Below are 23,340 nucleotides of genomic sequence, written 5' to 3'. Positions count from 1 at the left end.
GCTGCGAAGACGCCCATCAGCCCGCTCGTAACCATGGCCCTCAAGCTTCCAGACTTTGCAGAGGAGACATACACGTGACAAGCGTATCTCCTTAAGATTGATACCTTCTTCGAAGCAAATGAAGTGACTGACGACGGGAAGAAAATGGCTTTGTTGGTGGCAGCGTTAGGATGGAGGACCACTGAAATCCTTCGCGGCAGAATCGCACCCCAATAACTGAGCTCGCTGAGCTATCAAGAAGTTGCTTCAACCTTGACTGAGCATTAAATTCATCCCCGAACGACATATCAAAAAGTTTCAAGTTTTTTCACAGAAATAAATAAAAAGGAGGGGGGGGGGCGTGCAGGCGTTTATCGTCGAAATTCGCAAGCTAGCTCATACCCGCCACTTCTCTTCGACGTTATAGCGAATGCTGAAGGGTAGCAACGTTTGTGGGGTGTGGTTAAAAAACTTGTAGGAACAACTACTGGCCAAAAAGGACTTGATGCTGGCAGAAAATGCATTAAGTCTAGCTGCTGAAAGTTCGGAGTTAGTGTCTCAACAGATGAACGGGCAAGGTGACACCGTCGGGGTGTTCAGAGTGAAGCATAACAGGCAACCCGAAATCAGCCGGAGAGAACTGGGCAGCTTATCGCAGCACTGCAGCTGCTGTGGCAGACAGGGCCATCAAGCCAGGGAATGCGCATTACGACGGCGCAGGTGCTACAAATGTGGGCGTCAAGGTCACCTGGCGTGAGTATGCACACAGACGGCACACAGACGGCTACCACCAACAGAACCTTCGCGATAAGAAAGTGTTCAGATGAAAGCGATGATAATGACTGTAATGCACTGCAAATTGGGTCACTGAGAAGTATATAAGGGTAGCCTGGTTCCGCCCCTCCACAAACAGGTTACAATGAACAGAGTGCCACTGAATATGATAATCGACTCAGGCTCACCTGTGTGCGTGGTGCCTAAAGCGATATACAAAGACCATCGTTCGGTGGGCGTACGGTACGCGTATGCTCCACCAGACCATCTTCGGATCCACCGCGCAAAGTGTCGTCAGCCGAAGCATTTGCATCGCTGGATGAGGGGTACTGCAACGCTCTCTGTGTCGCTTGTGTTGATGATTACGACGGGGATGGTTACTGCATGGGTGGAACATCATGTGACCCAGAACTGGCGTATATATTTGCGCAACAGCTTGGCTAGGTGGCCATATAGACAGCGTCATGAAATTGGTACAAGAGCAAGCCACTGTAGTTAAGGATCTGACTTATCAAATACGAGCTCTGCAGAATAAAAACAATGACCTCGAGAACAGAGTCCGTAGAATGAACCTTGTGTATTACGGTATAGATAATGACCAGCATGAAACTTGGGAACAGTCTGACGCCCTTGTTAAAGGCATCTGCACTGCCCAACTTGGATATGACCTGACATCAGTTCAAAGGGCACATCGGTTAGGCCATGTTATTGAACGCAGAAAAAGACCAATTATTGTGAACTTTTCATCTGATAAAGAAAAAGAGGCCATCCTAAAGAAAGCTAAGAACTTCAAAGGTACACATTATAGCGTTGAGCAGGATTATTCATTTGAAACGCGTACATTGCGAAAGAAACTTAAGGAAAACGGTAAAGTGAAAAGGGCGAATAAGGAGAATCAGGTTAAGCTAAAAGCCGATAAACTTATTATACATGGAAGAGCGCTTGCATGGGACAGTGAAAAGGAAGAAGTCGTTGCCTTGTCTAAACGATGACATAAAAGTTCTACTACTTGCGTGTATCGTGATTTAATTAATGCAGTGGTAAATTGCCGAAGTTTAATGAACAAAATTGATAAGTTTGCTAGCTTGGTTGAGTCCATGAAGGCAGATATTGTGTTGGGTACAGCATCCTGGCTCGATCCATCCATCGCTGATAACGAAGTGTTTCCCAACAACTATACTGCCTATCGTAAAGATAGGCCAACTCTTGGAGGTGGTGTTTTTTTTGGTACATTCGTCCCTCTCATCCTGTATTCTTGGCATTGGTAATGACGCAGTCGAGTCGGTTTGGTGTACTGTTGCAGTAACAATTGTTGCGAAATGAAAAAGGTGTTAAACTAAGAGTTGCTGTCGTCCCGTCGTAAAAAATTGCGTCTAAAGCTTTTATAGCAGATATTTCATAAAGAAAACGGGACTTGACGGTGACGTTTAATTTAAAAGGCCAGACTATATTTCTCAACGCACAGACAATGAACACCAAATAAGGCCATGCCGGGCCACGACGAACCTGTATGCAAATTCATTTTTTTGTAAAAACTATCTGTGCAAGTGTTCAGTGTCAATGAACACGTTTTTTTTCAACTCTGTAACTCCCCTGCTGTAACGCCTCGAGGCAAAGCGGGGATACATAAGAATAAATAAAGAATAAAGTAGCCACGACTTTTCAAATCAGAAATAACTCTGTCATGCTATCTTGGGAAGATAGCATGACAGAGTTATTTCGACAGCACCAGTGCAGGGTGCTGTCGAAATGCAAGTTTCATACAAGTCTGCAACAGTTGACTGCGATCTCGTTGTGTTAGACTGCGAAGACCCTAGCCTTTGCGGCCGCTACCTGTTACAGTTGTCGAGACCCGAGGGGCACCGCTTCTTCACATCGCATCGCTCTCATTTGACGGGAAGCAGGAGAGTCTTGCAGCTGCACCCGTTACGCAACAGTACAGAAAAGCTGGTTTGGGTGCTAGTTGGAACATACTGCAGGAAAAGGCTGCTCTGCAAAGTTGGGGACGAAAAACTGGACTGGCACAGGGAAAGCGCATCTAACAACTGACATTTATCGAAACTAATAGTAAAAAAAAGGTGGAGCAACATACAAGGAGATGGGCACTGCAAGCAGAGCAGGTATGATCCTATCGAAGTGCTATCATACAGTATTACACGTGCTTGTATTAAACCTTTTTTTTTCATTTTATTTGTTTGTGTAAACATGCCACTTGTCTATCCGTAAGTGGTGTCGAAGGTGCGCTAACGCATTCGCCAAACTTCCGAGACATCATATAGTAAGCTTCACTGATTGTTCTCCTGATTTTATCTTTTCTGTGAGCCAAAGTGATAGTATTCCCGCAGTTAGGTTGACAGTTGAAATGAAAACAGTGTTGAGCAAGATTACCTTATATGGCACGCCTACTACACAAATTACTGTGTTCCTGTAGCCCTATATTAAGGCACCTGCCCGTCTGCCCAATATAAAATGCCCCATAGCTCAACGGAATCAAGTACATCACTTCAACCCTGTACTCATCAAATTTTTGACGTGTCTAACCCTACAAATAAAATACAAGAATGATAAAAGCACGGAATGGGCAACCTCGGTGGTGCCAGCGCTGAAATGTGACGGAACAGTCCGCATCAGTGGCGATTTCAAAGTTACTTTTAACCCAGTATGTAAAATGGAGAGATATCCTCTGCCCGTAGTGGACGACATTTTCGCTACATTTCGTGGGGGCAGCACCAGCATATTGGATCAACGAGATGCTTACAACCAAATTCTTCTAGACGAAGATTCGCGCAAGCTAGTGGTTATAAGCACTCACAAGGGCCTCTTGTGTTATAGTAGGCTACCGTTTGGGATAGCCACGGCTCCTACGATTTTTCAAAGAACCACTGATCATGTACTGCGAGGAATTCCAGGGGTTCCAGCGTGCTTAGATGACGTCCTGATAGCAGATGTGAACGATAAGCCAACTGCGCCTTGAAGCCTTGAAGCAGTTTTGCAGTGGTTCAGGGAATACGGCGTCAAGCTCCGCTTGGACAACTGCTGAATATGGGAGTAGTCAGTTACGTATCTAGGCCACAGAATTGACGCAGCAGGGTTGCACCCCTCAAAGAACATCGAAGCAATTAAGCTGGCCTCGACTACTCGCAATGTCACGGAGTTGCAGTCTTTTTTTAAAGACTATATTCTTTCTTGGTACCTTCGATGCAAAAATTTTGGCATGTCTGTCTTGTTGTCTGTTTGTCCACTCTTAATGATACCGGTGTATTATACCGGGTACTCTAAACGACACCAGCCGATACCCCAAACGGCCGACGCCATGCGCAGCACCCACCAATGTTGCTCAAGATTCGGCGTTCGTACTTGTGCGATCATCAATTAGAAAGCAATTGCGCATGTATGAGGCTCCATAACAACACGTATATATTCTGTATGGGCGTATTTTACTAAAAAACGCATACATAAGTATTTATAAGGACCGTAGCGTTTACCACGCAGTGCTGACCACGCAACGCTTGCCCGAAAAGGCAAGTGTTTCCAATGCTTTCTTAAGATGATGCGGTGGTGACACCTACCCGTCGCCTTGCGTTCTACACCTTATCACCTCTGAGACGGGCGCGCACACCCGTCTCAGAGCCACACGCTTCGTTTTCCAAGATAACTGCCAGATAGCGCTCATGCCTAACGTTTGACGTGACTTGATGCGCTCGTTCGCCTTCGCTGCGCGCTCGAGGCACTCTAACGCAGCACCTCCAAAATACCATTCACCAATTTTTTTGCGCAGAACAGCAAATAAACGTTTTGTGTACTCTCTCCTCACAAAATACTATCGTCTTTCGACGACATTTGCAGATTAACATGCAGATATGGGGCCAATTTTTTAGGCATGCTAACTTTCTACAATGAATTCTTGCCTAATCTGTCCACGCTCCCGAGTCCCCTATACATGCTAAAAAAGAAACCGAAATTATCTTGGGATGAGCGCGAAAACGATGACTTCAAAAAAAGCCATTCTGTGTTCCGCGCCTATGCTAACCCATTGCGATGTCGCACGAGAGCTATTTCTGGAGTGCGATGCGTCACCCTACGGTGTGGGAGCTGACCTATTTTACGGAATCGAGGGAGAGTATCATCCCTTTGGCTTTAGATTTAGGACGCTGACTACCACACAAAAAAACTATTCACAGATCGAACATGAGGCTTTGGCTCTGGTTTAAGGCGTCACGCGATTCCGAGATTATCTTCTGGGCAGACAGTTCACGCTTATCACCGACCATCAACCATTGCTGAGTCTCCTAAGAGCCGATTGTCAGAGGCCTATGGCCGCTGCCCGTATTCAGCGTTGGGCCATCATATTTGGGACCTGCCGATATCGACTGCAACATCGACCTGGTAAATTTGTGTGCAATTCCGATGCTCTGAGCCGTCTACCCCAACTGTTACAGGAAGACTAGGAGCAGGATGAAGAAGCCCGAGTTGAGGCCTTGGACCAGTGGGATCAGCCGGCCCTGCCGTTGAAGGAGCTCCAGGCACTCGCCGTCGTTAATGAGATACTGTTCCAGATTTGCAAGTACACACGAGAAGGCTGGCCACATAAGCTTCACTTTAAAACTAAAGAAATCGCCAATTCGTACAAATAAAAGAATGAGCTGTCCGTTCGCAAAGAATTTTTCACTGGGGTCATCGCTTGGTAACTAATAGCAGTGCGTGGGAAGCTGCAAGAGAGTTGCATGAGGTCCACCAAGGAGTTTCCACTGTGAGGGCAAAGGCCAGATCGTTATTTTGGTGGCAGGGTTTAGAGTAAGAGATTGAGCGCATTGCTGCGGCATTAAAAAACTGCGTGCAAGCGTTGTCAATGCCTCAAGCGAAAGAACCAGTGAATCGGCCCGAGAAGCGTGAAAGATGGTCGCGTTTGCATGTGGACTATGTGGGACAAATAAAAATAAAATGTTACTCATTGTCGTTGACGCTCGCACAAAGTGGATTGAGGCACTTATGGTGTCGCAGGCCTACTCCCATAGCACAGTAACGGCGACAATATTTTGCCATTTTGGAATACCGTGCACGGTAGTTTGGACAACTGGACGCAAATCGCAGCGCGATAGTTCGAGCAGTTCATGCAGCGGAATGGCATCGCGCATATTTGAAGCCCTCTCTATCACCCCCAGAGTAATGGACTAGCACAGCAAGCCATGCGCATGATCAAAAACGGCTTGAAGAAGACAGGAGGCACTTGCCTGATCCCATAACTGGCGCACGTATTCTGCAATTATAGAAACGCGCCACAACAAGACGGTCCCTCTTCTTCAGAGAGGCCATTAGGATACCGTTTGCGCACAAGGCTGGAGATGTTTTAATTGCGAAGGATTTTTAGCGAACTTCAGCGACTTTGCGCGCATCTATCTATCTATCTATCTATCTATCTATCTATGTATTTATCAATCTATCTATCTATCTAGCCGCCTATCACTTTTAGCTCTCCTGGTCGTTCCAATAATGGTATCGATAAAGAACTTGGTATGGCATAACATGACTGTATGAAGAGCACAATTGACTGGTCATAACAAGAAAATCATGATATTGCTACGTAGCTGACGTATCAGCGGTCAGAAGACGACAACGAGGAAGTGGTCTCGGTTGTGCGTGCTGTCTTCTATCTTAGTCGACGACATACGCATCAGTTTGAATATAGATTTTAAATAAACACGCCTCGTGTCATTTTTACGTAACATATTTGTGGTGGAGGTGCTGGGTACTTTCCCGTCTTCATCACGAAGCCCCACAACGGCCGCATCATCATAGGTCCAACCATGTCACAGGTTGAACAACCATCGCCTTCGCCACCTGCCCCTACCGTGACTTCTACATACGTCGTTCTACCTCCTGCTCGTGATCCCGGTGTATTTTCCGGTCAGGATGGCGTTGACGTCGACAAATGGATCAACTGGTACGAACGGGTCAGCGCAAGCTATAGGTGGGACCCGACTGTTATGCTTGCCAATGTGTTTTTTACCTCGATGGCCCACCGCGAGTGTGGTTCGAGACGCACGAAGCGGAGATTACGAGCTGGGACTCCTTTAAAGAGAAGATCCGCGACTTTTTTGGCGACATCGTCAGGCGGCAGATCGCAGCGCGGAATCAACTGGCGGCTCGTGCACAGACGTCGACGGAGTCGTACGTCGCGTACATTCACGACGTCATCGTCCTATGCCGCCAGATTGACGAGCACATGAGTGAGTCTGAGAAAGTGGCCCATGTGCTGAAAAGCATAGCAGACGACGCATTTAATCTTCCAGTTTACAACAACGTTGCCACCGTCGACGCCATCACTAAAGAGTGCCGGCGGTTCGAAGAAGCCAAGAGCCGCCGTATTACTCAGCGATTCACCCGGCTGCCCAACACGGCCGCAACCTCATCGTGTGAAGCCGCCCGCCAGTCCCCCACGTATGACAACGTCACACGCATTGTTTGTCGGGAAATCGAAGCCGCCTGTCCGGCTCCTCTTCAGCCACCCGTTTTCGCAACGCTCGCCTCTGACCAACAACAGCCGTCAGTGGCGTTAATACAAGCTGTGGTGAGGCAGGAGTTTGCGAACCTCGGTCTTCCATCAGCATGTGCCTTGACTCACCCTGAAGTCCCGTCTTACTCCCGAGGACACGCTCGCCATTCACCTCCAACAATGCCTTTCCGTAACCCTTTGGAATGGCGAACACCCAACGACCGGCCTATTTGTTTTTCCTGCCACCAGCCTGAGCACGTTTCTCGCTATTGCCGCCGCCGTTGGTCAAACCAACCACGTCAGACTTTCTCTACCTCGGCGCTCATGCATTCGACGACCCCTCAACGTTCAGTCGCCGCGCCCTTCAATTTCAATTCGTCGTCATATTACGAGCCTTCCACTGACGCCCCTTTGCCCGGTCGCCGCTACCCTGACGCCCCTTCGTCTGGTCGCCACAGCTCTCGCTCCCCGTCGCCGCTACGTCGCCAATCCCGCTCTCCGCCACCTCGGCGCTTTTCCTCGCCGAGCTTCTCTGGACGACCGCAGCAGGAAAACTAGTTATTGCAGCTTATAGAGGTGAAGCTGCAATACCAGTGACGGCCGAAAATCCTCTACTTACGCTTCCAACGTACCATAGCCTGCTTGAAGTACAAGTCGACCTTGTTCCTGTGACCGCCCTCAATGACACAGGTGCGCACCTGTCTAATATGAGCGCTTCTCTACGCTGCCGCTTACAAAATATTATGACGTCATCTACGACGCAGGCAATACGCGTTGCCGATGGCGGTACTGTACCAGTAATAGGAATGTGCACTGCTCGTGTCAGCATTGCTGGTCGTCACGCCGTGGTCCTTTTTGCCGTGCTAGCCTGCTGCCCTCATGACCTAATACTTGGCCTTGATTTCCTTTCGGAACACTCGGCCTTAATTGATTGTTCGTCTAATACCCTCAGTCTTGATCTACCAATCTTTGCCGACTACTCTGCAAAGCGCACCAGCCGCTTGAGCCCAACCACTTTCGTTCGCCTGCCACCTCGAGCCGTCACGTACGTCTCTTTGTCATCGACCCCTCCTGTTCCGGACGGTGATTATATCATTACGCCTATTACTGACGTTCGGCTGACGCGCAGTGTTACTGTGCCCTATACCATCGCGACCATAGCGGATAACTGTGTGTTACTTTCGCTCTTTAACTTTTGGTTTCACCCCTCAAGTGTTGCCCTGCCAAATGTCTCTAGCCCAGCTAACTTCCATAACAGAGGACGATGTCAGTGTTGTCACTGTATCTGCTCTTGATCGAAGCGCAGTCTCGCGGTCACGCAGCTCAGACGATGGTATTTTTTGAAACATGATTAAGTCGGATCTGTCGCCTCACCAGACCGACGCTCTCTGCCAAGTTTTGGCCTCATACAGTGACATTTTCGACACCGACGATCGTTCCTTGGGCCAGACTAAAATTGTCACTCACCGAATCAACACTGGTGACTCTGCGCCCATTCACCGTCGGCCGTACCACGTGTCAGCGTCCGAGCGAGAAGTGATTCAGAAAGAAGTGGCCAAAATGCTTACGAAAAACGTAATCGAACCATCAACGAGCCCTTGGGCATCTCCCGTGGTATTAGTAAAAAAAAAGACGGCTTATAGCGTTTCTGCGTTGAATCTTGCCACCTCAACAAAATTACCAAAAAAGACGTGTACCCTCTACCACGTATTGACGATGTCCTTGATTGCCTCCATGGCGCCACCTTCTTTTCATCTCTTGACCTCCGATCTGGCTACTGGCAAATTGCTGTAGAAAACATGGACCAAGAAAAGACCGCGTTCGTTACCCCTGACGGTCTTTACCAATTCAAGGTCATGCCATTCGGGCTCTGCAACGCTCCAGCGACCTTCGAAAGAATGAAGGACACGCTCCTAGAGGGATTTAAATGGTCGACATGTTTGTGTTACCTGGACGACGTGATCATTTTCTCACCTACCTTTGCACCCCACCTTGAACGCCTTTCGACCATTCTATCCATATTTCGACGGGCCGGCCTGCAGCTCAATTCCTCCAAGTGCAACTTCGGTCTTCGTCAGATTACCGTATTGGGTAACCTTGTTGACGCTACCGGCGTACGGCCAGACCCGGCGAAAGTACGCGCTGTAACAAACTTCCCAGTCCCACGCTCTGTCCATGATGTTCGCAGTTTTGTGGGCCTCTGCTCTTACTTTCGCCGGTTCGTGAAAAACTTTGCGACACTCGCACGGCCACTCACCGACCTTCTCAAACAAGACGTGCCATTTTCTTGGGGCCCTCCTCAAGCTGACGCCTTCTCTCAGCTAATGACCCCTCTAACGGCACCTCCTATTCTTGCACATTTCTACCCCGATGCTCCTACAGAAGTGCGCACAGACGCGAGTGGTCACGGAATTGGTGCAGTTTTGGCGCAAATTCAGCGGGACAACGACCGTGTAATCGCGTACGCAAGCCATCTGCTTTCTACGTCTGAACGTCATTATTCTATAACAGAACGGGAATGTCTCGCTCTTGTTTGGGCGGTTTCGATTTCCGTCCTTACTTATATGGCCATCATATCTTAGTGCCGTCATCATATCTTAGTGCCGCCAGCCAGCGGACATTCCAAACACTAAAAGAAAGGTGGCAGGTCCGGACTAGACGGGTGGCACGTGCGCTCTTTCTTACAGAGTGCGATTCGTGTCTACTTCCCACCTTTCACCACCTCTATTTTATAGCTATATACTGGGTCACTATATTCCTGGCAATGTGGCCCAATCCTAGCTAAACCTTGCTAAAACCAAGTGTTTCCCAGCGGGTTTAAAGTGGCAACCCTTTCTGGTGAGATAATGCTCGACGTGCGTCCTTTTGATACTGTTTTTGTAGTTTAGTAAGCATCAAATTGAAAACAAATTTTATTAGAGATTAAGTCACCAATGCCGGCCCCTGTAAGTTATCTCATCAGAAACAACTATCTTCTAATTTACGATTAACCTGCACGGGTTTCATTCAAAAGGGTGCTTGCGTGCTGCTCCTATTCGCGGCGAGATCAGGCTATAGGTGGCAGCGCCGTCCCGCGAAAGTGTGGATAGGCGGTTGGCGGTGCGTATACAAATAAATAGACGCAGCGGCGCCAGGCCCCGGAAACTCTCAAGTTCAAGTGATCACCTGTAGGGAGCGAAGAAATCAACCACGGCGCGTTTTTTGCTTAAAACAGCCAGAGTGTATTTACTAATGCCTCTAGTCACTCGCGCTATTGCACGTTCTTGTAGGGGCGCCTTCGTCGGGGCCAAGTCTCAAATCTAAAATGATCAAATACTACATTTTTTGCGTTTTGTTACGAATAAAAAACAACTTGTTCTTATAGCAAGTAGTTTTTTTTTAAGATGTGCTGCGTCATCCTTTTTTTTGTAATAGTTTTCGCTCCAGCTGACTTGAAGTCAGCAACAGCCTATCGACATTATTATTCTCTTTTCAAAATATACGCGGCGGCCAACGGTTGCGACAGCAGGTAACGGCTCGTGGCACGTTCGGATGTGTCTTGGACTGTTTCGTTTCGCTGCTAAAGTTTCCAGCCTCTGCCGACCGTCACACTCTTTCTCGTTCTGTTTATTGTGACTCGTTCAAATGCTTTCGCGAAGAAAGTTCAAGTGACTTCCGGAGAAAGAAGCGACCGCTGAAGCTTTCATCGAATAAACACCCGTTGCAAGCCCAGGCCAGTGAGTAGAAACCACTTCAGTTTTAGGAGCGAAGCTCCTTAAAGCGGCACCCGTTCGTCCCTCGTAGAACGTAACATGTCTTACGCTTTGACCTCCAAGGGGGTCCGGTGGGAGATTTCTCCTGTGCGTTGTTGAACAATAAAAAAATCGCAGCGTTTCCGTTAACTAAAAGCCCAATTATTCTGACTCTCATTCCCCATTAGCAGCCATTGGCATGTTCCAGTAGGAAACGTTAGTAGAAGTAGAAGTGTAAGTGTTAGCTAAAAGCCCACTTCTGCTGTCTCCCATTCCCAGTAGCAGCCATTGTTTACCTCTGTGATTAATGTTCAAAACGCCGTTGATTGATAAAAAAAACCAACGAAAGACGCCAGATGTTTTCTAAAAGCAAAACGAAAAGACGCCAGATGTTTCTAAAGCAAAACGAAAAGACGCCAGCTGCTTAACGAAAGACGCCAGGTGTTTTCTAAAGCAATGGTTTTATAATCAAAACCATATCGCGATACAGGTTTGCAGTTGACGATGCTCGTTGCCTTCGGTGTGTGCTCGTATGGATAAGAATGCCGAAGGTAGAATAAACTTTTTCTAAACACATAAACCATGAACTAGAGGTGGTTAAAGGTGGGAAATAGACCCGAAGCGCAAGCCGGAAGAAAGTGTGCGTGTGCCACCTCTCGTTTAGTCCTTAAAATGTCTGCTGGATGGCGGTGCTTCTATATGGGGAATATATGATGAAAAGATCTGAGATGGTGGTACTTGGAGCGTTCAATAGATGGACGAACGGATAAACAGACAGATGCATGGATGAACGCATGAACGGACGCCGGGGTGGATGCATGGAAGAACCCAGAGAAGACGCATGAACAGACGCAGGCACGGACGGGCGGATGGACGCATGAATGGTCACACAGACGGACGCATGAACAAAGGGAAGCAAGAACGAATGGAAGGACGAATGCTTCGCCCCACTCTCCATCATTCACTCCGAGGATATGCTCCGAGGATAAATGCCTCTTTTTTTAAGGACCGTTGCTTGCTGGGCTAGTTCGTTCATTTCAACATATATAGTTTTTTGCCAATGACTGCGTAGGCGTGACACGGTGGCAGCCCATTGCAATATTGAGTATTAAAAATTTTTAATGTCCCAATCTGTCACCGGAAAAACGTGCGTTACTTGCGGGTTGGCTTCACGTAGAAACGAGTCGCCGACTCGTTAATTCTAAAATTCTATCGCTAGGTAACACCAGCCAGGCCATTGCGATGAAAGAAGGCAAATAAATTACTTTCGCCTCGCATGTGTCTTCGTAGCTAGCCCTTATAATAGTGCAAAAAACCTAGGAATTGATAGTTTACCGCAGTCGCATTTGAAAAACATCACAAATTATGAGTGTAGTTTTGCTATAGCGTGACAAAGTGTCACATAAATTAGACAAACTTCGTTTTCTGCCACAGCCTTCTTGCCCACCTGACGTGGAAGCAGCTGTGTACAATGGACAAGGAACCTGCTGCATGGCATGCCTTGTGAAGAAGCAGCCCTGAGTGATACAAGTGATATAAGGTACCATTACATATATGTTGTGGGCATTTAGTATACCAATCCTCTTCATCTGTACATTATCATCATTATCATGTGTTGCTCATGCATCCTCATCGTTGCCACGTAGCATCATCTTGGTTCGTTCATCTCAGCTGTCGACTGCCGGTTCCTCGGGCCTAATAAAGGTCTTCCAAACCAAGACTTCATACGTGGTGGAGCGTGCTGTTAGATCCCCCGTCATCCTCTTGACCACTCTACCCCCTGGAGCTACGTTCAGGTCGCCGCTTGGGACTGGTGTCTTGAAATATGTCGCACCAAGAAGAGGTCGGTGCTGCAGCCGTTCCTACTCCGCCACCGTGTTCCGCGCCTTTTCACGTCATTACCAGCCTCCAGCGTGAACCCCATCCCTTCGCTGGTATGCGCAGGGAAGATGTGGAGGAATGGCTGGACAATTTCGAACGTACCGGCGCTGATAACAGGTGGGATAACACCTACAAACTCGCTCACATCTCAATCTACCTCACGGGTGTCGCGATTACGTGGTTCCTCAACCACTTCATCGACATTCCCGACTAGTCAGCCTTCAAAGATCAGCTTCGCCATGACTTTGACACACCAGCTGTTCGTTCGGCTCTCGCAAAAAAAGCTCTCGCGACTCGGAAACAGCACATCGGGGAGTCGTATACATCCTACATCGAGGATGTCCTTTCAATTTGCCGCCGGGTTGACACCCCAATGACAGAGTCAGACAAGGTACGCCAGCTTCCTAAGGGGATTGCTCCCGTCGCATTCAATGCCCTTGCAATCCAGCATCTGGCTACCATTGCTGACGTTGCGACAACCTGTCAGCGCCTCGAAGAACATGAGTCTATGCGCCTACAACCGGACAGTGACGCGGCCCGTATTACGGTGGATCCAAACCTACGGGACATAATAAGGGTGATTATACGCGAAGAATTGGAATCAATGGGATTCACAATACCTTCAGCGTGTCCCATTCAGCCTTCTTCAACGTCATTGCGGGATTTCATCAGGGAGTAGCTTACGTCCATGACCCACATGGCCCACCTGCAGCCCGTTGTCGCTCGTACTCTTCCATCGTTTTCGCATGCCGTCACCGCACCATCAGGCACTGTCAGCTCGACGTCGCCGCCACGAACGTACACGTCGGTTGCTGCCGCACCTCCCACAAGCTTTTCCACGAGCTTTTCATTACCACCGCCTGAACCATCATCTGTCCCTCTCACTGCTCTCTCTCCCGGAGCATCTAACACAAGCTACTACCCTACTTATCGATCGACCCACCCTACGTGCTATTATTGTGGCTATCGTGCTCACACTTCACGCTTTCGCCGCAAGCGCCAGCAAGATGAGCGCCAAGAGTATGACATACGCGAACAGGACTATACCGCAGGAGCCTTGTACCAGGGCCGTCGTTATTTGTCACCGCCGCGTCGGTCTCCATCTCCGCCAGCATCTGGTGAACTGCGCAGTAGTCATCGATCAACCCAACGCCGTTCACCGTCGCCCTACCGTCGCTCCTCTTCTCCTCTTCGGCCTGCTTCCCTCATTTCTGATATGCGTCCGGAAAACTAAGCAATGCAGTTTTTGGAGGACAAACTGCATTCCAACACAGTACTCCAATTCCTCTAGCGCGCCCTTACAATATGATTGCAGTCACAGTTGAGGTAGTGGGCGTTGATGCTTTGGTGGACACTGGGGCTGGGTTTTCTATTAATTGTGCTGATTTGTGTACCCGTCTTCGAAAAGTCGCGACGCCTTATCATGAACCAACAGTGGTTACAGCCCAGGGAACAATGATTCGCCCTTCCGCTTTCTGTATTGCCCGTGTGCTAATCGACGACATTCTTCATCATATAAAATTCGCTGTGCCATCCTTGTGCTCTCACGAACTCATTTCAGGCTGGGACTTTCTTTCCTCTGCTTCCGCGTCTATTTGTTGTGCACAACGTGTCGTCCATCTTAATGACACAGACCACATGCCCAGTGACAAAACCTACAGGCCACTTCGACTCATCGCTGCTGTAGACATCGAGTTACCACCACACGAACATCACTTAGTCACATATTTGTCCAACGACGTCAACTCTGGTGATATTTTGGTCACTCCATCGCCCCGTTGCCTAATAAAGGCATAGCTCTCGCATCAGGTGTGGCTCGCTTCAACAATGGATCAGCTGTCCTCGCTGCTACGAACACCACACCAGATAACATTTTACTGCCACGGGGCACTACTGTCGCCTGCGTTCCCGGACTGGAGCTTGTGTGCGTCGTGCCTCTTACCCCTGCCTCCTCTAAACGCCATACCGGAGATCATGCTGCTTCCTCGGCCTTTACAGCAGCCATCAACAAAGACTTCACAGACTCGCAGAAGCAGCAGCTGTTTGATTTGTTGCAAAAGCATGCAAACTCTTTTGACGTTTATTGATCCAGCCTGGGCCAGACAACTGGTACAGCACATCGTATTCAGACCGACGGAAGATCCATTGTGCATCGACGTCCGTACTGCGTCTCTCTAGCCGAACGAAAAATCATTTAGAAAAACGTAGACTATATGCTGCAATGGGAGATAATCCGACCCTCAACCAGTCCTTGGTCGTCTCCAGTAGTTCTGGTGCATAAAAAAGACGGTTTTGTACGATTTCGCGTCGATTGCCGAGCACTCAATGAGATCACTAAGAAGGACGTACACCCCATGCCACGTATCGACGACGCCCTCGATTCCTTACAAGGTGCTGAATTCTTTTCAAACCTCTACTTGCGTTCCGGCTATCGGCGAATCCCCATGCACGAAGACGGTAAAGAAAAAAATTGGCAGCATATCCACGGAGTGAATGATGGAAAGTGGGGCGAAGCATTCGTCCGTCTATTCGTTCTTGCTTCCTTCCGTCTGTGCGACCGTCCATGCGTCCATCCTCCCGTCCGTGTGTGCGTCCGTTCCTGCGTTCGTCCATGCATCCGCCTCTGCGTCCGTTCATGCGTCCATTCATGCATCTGTGTGTCCGTTCGTCCATCTATTCAACACTGCAAGTACCACCATCTCGCATCTTTTCATCATATATTCCCCATATAGAAACACCGTCATCCAGCGGACATTCCAAGGACTAAAGGAGAGGTGGCACACGCACACTTTCTAACAGCTTGCGCTTCGGGTCTACTTCCCCCCTTTAACCACCTCGAGTTCACGGTATATACTAGTTCACTGTATTCATGGCACTGCGGCCCAACACTCGCTAAACCTTTCTAAAACAAAGGAGGTTACGCCCAGCGAGTATAACGTAACAACCTTTTCCTGGCAGATAGAGCTCAATGTACATGCCAATGGCTGCATGGGAAATGAGAGACAGGAGAATTCGGCTTTTACTTTCTTACGGCTTGCACTTCGTACCTACTTCCCACCTTTAACTACCTCGAGTTCATTCATGGTATATACTAGTTCATTGTATTCATGGCACTGCGGCTCAACGCCCGCTAAACATTTCTAAAACTAAGGTGGTTACACCAGCGGGTATAACGTAGCAACCCTTTCTCTTCAGATAGTGCTCAAGGTACATGCAATGGCTGCTAATGGGGATCGCAGCGTGCACGTTAACTAAAAGCCGAATGCTCCTGTCTCTCATACCCCATTATCAGCTATTGGCATGTACATTGTGCACTATTTTTTGTTGTTCAACAGCGCACAGAAGGAATCTCTCACCGGCACCACCTTGGAGGTCAAAATGTTTGCAGGTCAAAGCGTAAGACTGGTTACATACTACGCGGGACAAACGGGTGCCGCTATAAGGAGCTTCGCCCCTAAAAACTGCGTTTGCAACGCCGGACGGCCTATACGAATTCAAAGTTATGCCGTTTGGTCTATGCAATGCGCCCGCAGCTTTTGAGCGCTTGATTGGCACCTTGCTGCGTGGCCTGAAATGAAACACTTGCCTATGTTACCTCGATGGCATTGTTGTCTTTTCATCGACGTTTTCTCAACATCTGCAACGGTTGGACGAGGTCCTAACTTGCCTTGCGGGCGCTGGTATTCAAATTAACACCAAGAAGTGGCATTTCGTCAGCAGATCTATCAAGGTACTCGGTCATGTTGTGAGCAAGTACGGAATTCGTTCAGACCCTGAGAAAACTGCTGCGGTGTTTCGCTTCTCTCGCCCTGACAAACCGAAAGATTTGCGAAGTTTCCTTGGTCTCGCCTCTGATTTTCGGCGATTCATACAAAACTTTGCCTCCATAGCCGCACCACTCCATAAGCTACTTTCTCCTAGTACGCCCTTTCAGTGATCTCAGGAATGTGAATCGGCTTTCGACAGGTTGAAGAGTGCCCTCACGACCGACCCTGTACTTTCTCATTTTCACGATTATGCACCGACCTTTCTGCATACAGCCGCTAGCGGCCATGGTTTAGGAGCCGTGCTCCTGCAGCGCGACAACTCTTCGCGAGAGCGAGTCGTTGTGTACGCCAGCCGCGTCCTCTCCGCAGCCGAGAGGAACTGCACAATTACCGAGCAGGAGTGCCCCGCCATTGTTTGGTCAGTGCAGAAATTTTGTCTTTATCTGCACGGCCGCCATTTCACTATTGTGACCGACCACCATGGTTTATGTTGGCTTTCAACACTCAGTAACTTGTCGGGACGCCTCGGCCACTGGATTCTACGCCTACAAGAGTATGATTTTGACATCGTACACAAGTGTGGTAGAAAGCATAGCGAGGCCGATGCTCTTTCTCGCTGCCCACTACCAGTGGCTCTACTCAGCGCTTCCACAATCACTTTGCACAACACACCCTCGGAGTCCACGTCTACGGTGGTTTCCTCTCTCGCCTCTACGGACCAGCTTCCTTTGGACGACCCCCACGATTTTTCTTCTCGACAGCTGGCTGACCCATACTGTCGACGTATTATAGGCTACCTCACTGGCAGTTCCCGTCCATCTAATGCGAGCCTCCGTCGCCAACTCTCGCAGTTTAAGCTGGACAACTCGGTGCTGTACCGCAAAACTTACCATCCTGAGGGTTAGCGCTGGGTTCCCGCTCTACCCCGATCGCTTCGGTCCGAAGTCCTCAGAGCACTTCAAGACCATCCGACTGCTGGTCAACTTGGTTACCATAAAACCTACGATCGCCTTCGAAGTTGGTTTTATTGGCCAGGTATTACAACTAGTGTAGCTTGGTACTTCGGGTCATGCAATACCTGCCAATGTAGAAAACTACCCACGTCTGCTCCAGCCAGTACACTACAGCCTCTTCCGTGCCCAGCCACACCATTCGAAGTTGTAGGCATCGATCTTTATGGCCCCCTTCCAGTCATTGCTGCTGGAAACCGATGGATAGTAACAGCCGTTGACCATTTGACGCACTACATTGAGACGGCATCCGTCATTACCGCTTTAGCTTCTGAAATAGCCGATTTCATCCTCCGAGCCAATATAGTGCGTCATGGTGCTCCACGTGTATTGCTCAGTGACTGTGAAAGGGCCTTCCTTTCACAACTAGTGAACGAACTTCTTCACGCCTTGGTCACAACTCACAAGACTGCCTTTAGTTATCATCCCCTAATTAACGGCCTCACTGAGCGATTCCACCGCACTCTTGCTGACATGGTCGCCGCCTATATTCAACGAGACCAAAAAACTGGGACGTTGTTCTACCATTCGTCACTTTTGTCTGCAATACGGCCATTCAGCGGACAACCGGCTACTCACCATTTTATCTTGTTTATGGACGCTCCCCTACTTCTTTCCTGGACGTCTCTTCCTTTACCAGCCACGTGAATTCATCTCCATCCTCTTCAGAGGAATACGTTTTACGGCTCGCTCAGAGCCGCCAACGTGCTCGTATAAACACTGAAGCCCGACAGCAAGACAGAAAGCTGGTATATGATGAATCGCATCGTGCTGTATCCTTTCAACCTGGAGACGAAGTGCTCCTCTTAACGCCTACTCACACACCTGGTTTGTGCGACAAATTTTAGCCATGGTTTATCGGGCCATACACAGTTCTTCAAGAAACTTCACCAGTGAATTATCGCGTGACGCCACTCGTAGCCCTAGCAGATGGCCGTTATCGAACTACTGAGGCCGTCCATGTCTCCCGTATGAAGCCCTTCATGCGACGTTCTTTGTCCCCTAACTAGCCGCGGCCAGGCTGGCCGCTTTCACGGGGGGGGGGGGGGAATCAGTGTGGACATTTAGTTTACCAATCCTCTTCATCTGTACATTATCATAATTATCATGTGTTGCTCATGCATCCTCATCGTTGTCACGTAGCATCATCATCTTGGTTCCTTCATCTCAGCTGTCGGCTGCCGGTTCCTCGGGCCTAATAAAGGTCTTCCAAACGAAGACTTCATAATATGTATAAAATACTGTTGTTTACCAGTTAACTGAGTTTATTTGTTTACTCTGGAAACTTTCTTGCATTGATATCTGGTGATCTTACTTGTTTTTTCAGACGGCCATGAACGACAAGATGACTATCCCCGAATGTCTACTGTGCAAGCACGTTGAAACCACTGCTGAGCTCAACAACACAGGTTTGATTCCAGCCACGGTAGCCATAAATATGGCCACTGTGGCTGGTGCCAGTGAAACGCTAAGACGCTTGTGTGCTTAAGGCTTTGTTCGATTCGCCTGCACCACATGATCCATTTTACTAAGTGCTGCACCTCGCCATTCTTTTCAGTCGTGCAGTGACGGCATCTTCTAAACCGTGCCATTTATTTCAAAAAGCACAGGAGAAATACAGCACAAAACTAGTTCATAATTTTTCTGTACCTCCTACTCTGACGGCGCTAGTTTGGTGCAGCAGCACACACAGCTTAACAGACAACATAGCATTAGACGTAGGTACCGTACCCACCGCTACAAACGTGGTGTGTTTTGCCAAGATGTTAGCACCTCATTAAATTAAGCGAACGAAAATAAGGAGTGTGGCAGCTTGGGCTAGTTGGTATGGCATGACGATAGTTATAGCGCGAGAAACAAAACGACGACACAGAGACAACTCTCTGTGTCGTCGTTTTGTTTCTCTCGCTATAACTATCGTCAAAAAATAAGGAGTCCACCTTGTCGGCACCTTGTCATTCACTTGAGATGTCGCACAGCTGAACTCGTGCTGTACAAGTTCTGAACTTCTCGTGAACAGCTGTGAACCAGTTCCCATTGTTGCAGGTGAACTAAGCTGACCCTTAAAAGATTGAAGCTTGAAAATATGAAAAATATATGAACATTTGGTGTCACATCAAATGTCTCGACAAGCAGTCTTGTCTCCTGTGAGGCTACGATGTCATTTGTTTTAACCCCTGGAAGCCAGAATCAATCTAAATCTGCACACTACTATACAACTCACGATCAATTCATAGTTGGCATGTGAATCGCCAGAAATTATTAATTGCATTACTAAATGAATACCCCCGCAGTGAGGGGCATTAACAGGCTTTCCGACATTTAGTTGTGCATCGTGACAGTTTACGAACAAGACCCAAAACTGTTTGGTCTTCATTGTGTTTAGCTCATACAAGTTTACAGAAAGATGTGCCAAATGTCATAGGGCGGCACTCAATTGTTTTAGCTTTGGAAATATATTCAATGCGCTCCTAAAAAATAAATCATAAAGCTGATGAGCACTAGCAACACAGCTTCCTCAAAGACGTGAATGCTGTCGTGAAGAGCCAGATTGTGTTATTCGATGTGGTACTGTTTTTTTTCTTTCATGTAGCAGACAAACGTTCCAAATATCTTTGAGCACATCTGCTTGTGTAAATTAAGTTGTCATAACTATAGTGCCTACCACTATGAAGTGGAATTCTGTGCACTACCGTCATGAAAAAAATCTAGGAAATCACACAGGTAGTTTCAACATACATAATCTTGACTTATCCACAGCCACACTGCAAGATAGTGCGTATTTCAATTCTTAAACTCTAAAAGTAGCAGGGAGAAAACAACTTCAGCTTTCAAGCACAAGTATACTGAAAAAGTAAACACAATAACAAGTTTGTAATAAATGTGACCTTTATTGATTTAGTATTTGGACAGATTCACATCATGTACCACGAATTGGTTTCAGGAGCGCTTGCTTGCACGAGAGTGCTCAAGTTCTAACGATATGTCTATGCAAAAAGAGGTTGTGCTCAGAGCTGAGCGATAGTGTACTGTAAGAGCACCAACACATATGTACAAACAACAAAATTGTACAATGCATGCCTAGAGCCCATTTTCTTAGCATTGAGCCTTTTCGATCTGTAAGCGCCCACCTCATAACTGTTCCTTTAGCATACATGTTCGGTGCATACTCGGCAGACCGGTAATTACCTGTGACGGGAAATTCTAGCGGTAGTAAGTGCGTAACTTAACTCAATTAATAAATGTAGCAAGCCTGAAATATTTTTAGGCCCATCACCTAAATACATATTACCTATGATATGGGCTCACGGCTGAAACTTAAAACTAGTACCTACCCTGTCGACATGACGCGACATTGCACAATCGTGATGTACTCAATGTAGCTTTGCCGAAAGAGAAAAATTCAGAACTGCACGCATCCGAAATTGCTTATTTAACAAATTAGGAGAACTACATTGCTCTCACTGCACGAGCTATCTATCGGCAATGTGCAAGCTTCTTTCCCGATTCCACATCATGCATTCTCTTCACTTGAAGATCAACACTACAGGACCAGCACCGCATCTGACGGCAGAATCGGACCCTTGTCCTGAAGCCACGCTATTAAACTCGAACGTTGCAACGAAATGAGAGCGACGTTAATTCAGCGATCTCAAAGTTCAGTTATATGCATATGCTTGTTAGCTTTTAAGAGTCTTTACACGTGGGTTGAAAGCTTTCGATATGTATGAGTGACTTGTTTTTTTTTTTTTTTCGGACCCGACCGTATACATTGGTTGTACCGGCTTGGACACTCGCAATAAACGATGCAAACCTTACTTTATTGACGTTGTTTTTGCCAGTCGTGCCAGCTAGGTCAACGGACAATAAATACAGACGCAAAACGCGATTTCGAAACGAAAAAAAAAAATAATAGCAGAGGAAGCAAGCAGCGCGAACCAGCCGCGAGCCCCCCACCTGCAGCAAAAAATGCGGCTATTTATTGATGATGATAGTACTACCTACGTCATCTCGCTTTGCGGTATTGCAGTTCAGTACACCGTCGCCAACGTTTCTAGAAACGTTGGCCGCCGCTACGTATTTGCATGTTATTTTAATGCAACAGCCCAAAGGTACAGTTTTCGTTCTCTAATCTGGTAGGTGTTCTGCAGTCGCTTCGTTGCGTGCGGTCTGAGCCGATCGTCGGCAGATGAAATGCGTTGACTGCACTTTACTGTTAATATGTACACTCGTCTCTACTGAATCGGTGCACGACGCCTATGCAGCGTTAAACTGGCGAGTAAAGCGCATTCTGCCTTTCATAGGGGTGCTCGCCCTGGGTGACTCTCTTCACGCTTTCGCGCTAAATCACGCTTTGCTGTGTTGTTTGTACGTGGTTAGCTTGAGTTCCACCTGCTACGCACTTCTGTAGGATGACTAAACTACTTATTTATATCTTTGTCATCTGCATACTACAAAAAAAGAGAGAAAGATCGTAATAAAGCCCGCATATCTTTGTGATTCGTTCTGTACCACCGGTCGCACCTTATACGCTTATGATTTTTTTCTCTCATTCTGTTCGCTATAAAATGTGGGACAGTCGATAAGTCTTGTCAGGAAAGCTTAGCTACTGACGGCGCTTTGCGCTACACTGCGTTTACCACGTGTACGCACGTGTACGCACATGTTGTTGCACCAGTGAAAATATCATATAAGAGTTCAGAAGAAAGCTTCCATCAATAGATTATACGTGCATGATGGTGCTACAACCCATTTAAGCCTGGTTTATGGGACAATCATGATTCTTTTTTCAGACAAAAAATTACCACTACCTCCCGTTGGTCGCTAACAATTGTGCCACAGAAACACTGAAAACAATGTGAAAACGATGGAATTTTCAGTGAAATTATGAGACATCCTATATAATGCATGCCGTCTGAAATAATTTTCAACGTCTGGGCTCTTTAAAGCGTTCTTAAATCTAAGCACACCGTTGCGCACGGCAACTCTGTTTACCGGAGTCTCAGAGTTTATGTGATAGTAATGTTCGTGTGTAGTGGTACCACGGCTAGATAAACGCAACTAAGGCTCCTCGCAGGATCGATAAACTACATTGCAACAGTTGTACACCTACCAACAGCGCACTAGTGCATGGCCTAGAGCTTTTTTTTTTCTTTACAATTGAGTCGTTATAAAACGCTGCATTCACACACCATTTAATAGTCCTCATGTTTGGGAGGATGCCAAGAGCATTTTGCGATGTGTTTAAGACAGAAAGCGGCACCCACTCAGATATTATTCTAGTGAATGAACAGTACTCTGGTGAATAAACAATACAATAAGCAGTACTCTAGAAAGTTGCACTCGCCGACAATACTACAATGCATTAGCACTCGAGCAAGAGAAATGTTTTCGTACGTCGTCTCAGGCATACGTAGAAACAGTTCCACTCGCGCTGACTTGACTGGATAAACCACACTTTGAGAACATGGACGACGTACGCGCACATAGAAACACGACGTGGCTAGCAGACGACGCAAGGAGCAATCCACACTTCACCGTTTCGACCAGTTCCCACCAGGCGGCGACTCTGCTTGATCCCACGGCCAATAGTGCGTTCGTCTAGGTGGCTACGACGACGACTACTACTACTACACACATCGCGCACGCATGACCCACGGCTTAGGGAGGTTTGCCTCCGAAACGCGTATTTCACCGAAAGCTGC

At 47.6% G+C, this 23,340-nt stretch overlaps 1 protein-coding gene across 6 annotated transcripts in view; it reads right to left on the bottom strand.

Annotated features, from left to right (window-relative positions):
- The window catches only part of LOC119178190 (ATP-binding cassette sub-family C member 4), a 2,441,444-nt gene that overhangs the window by 2,368,002 nt on the left and 50,102 nt on the right, over nt 1-23,340 (bottom strand). The gene's annotated exons all lie outside the window — the stretch shown is intronic.

Source organism: Rhipicephalus microplus, chromosome 1, assembly GCF_043290135.1.
Source record: "Rhipicephalus microplus isolate Deutch F79 chromosome 1, USDA_Rmic, whole genome shotgun sequence".
Classification (NCBI taxonomy): domain Eukaryota; kingdom Metazoa; phylum Arthropoda; class Arachnida; order Ixodida; family Ixodidae; genus Rhipicephalus; species Rhipicephalus microplus.
Note: the sequence above shows the minus strand (reverse complement) of the source record. Positions and strands in the feature narration are given on the sequence as shown.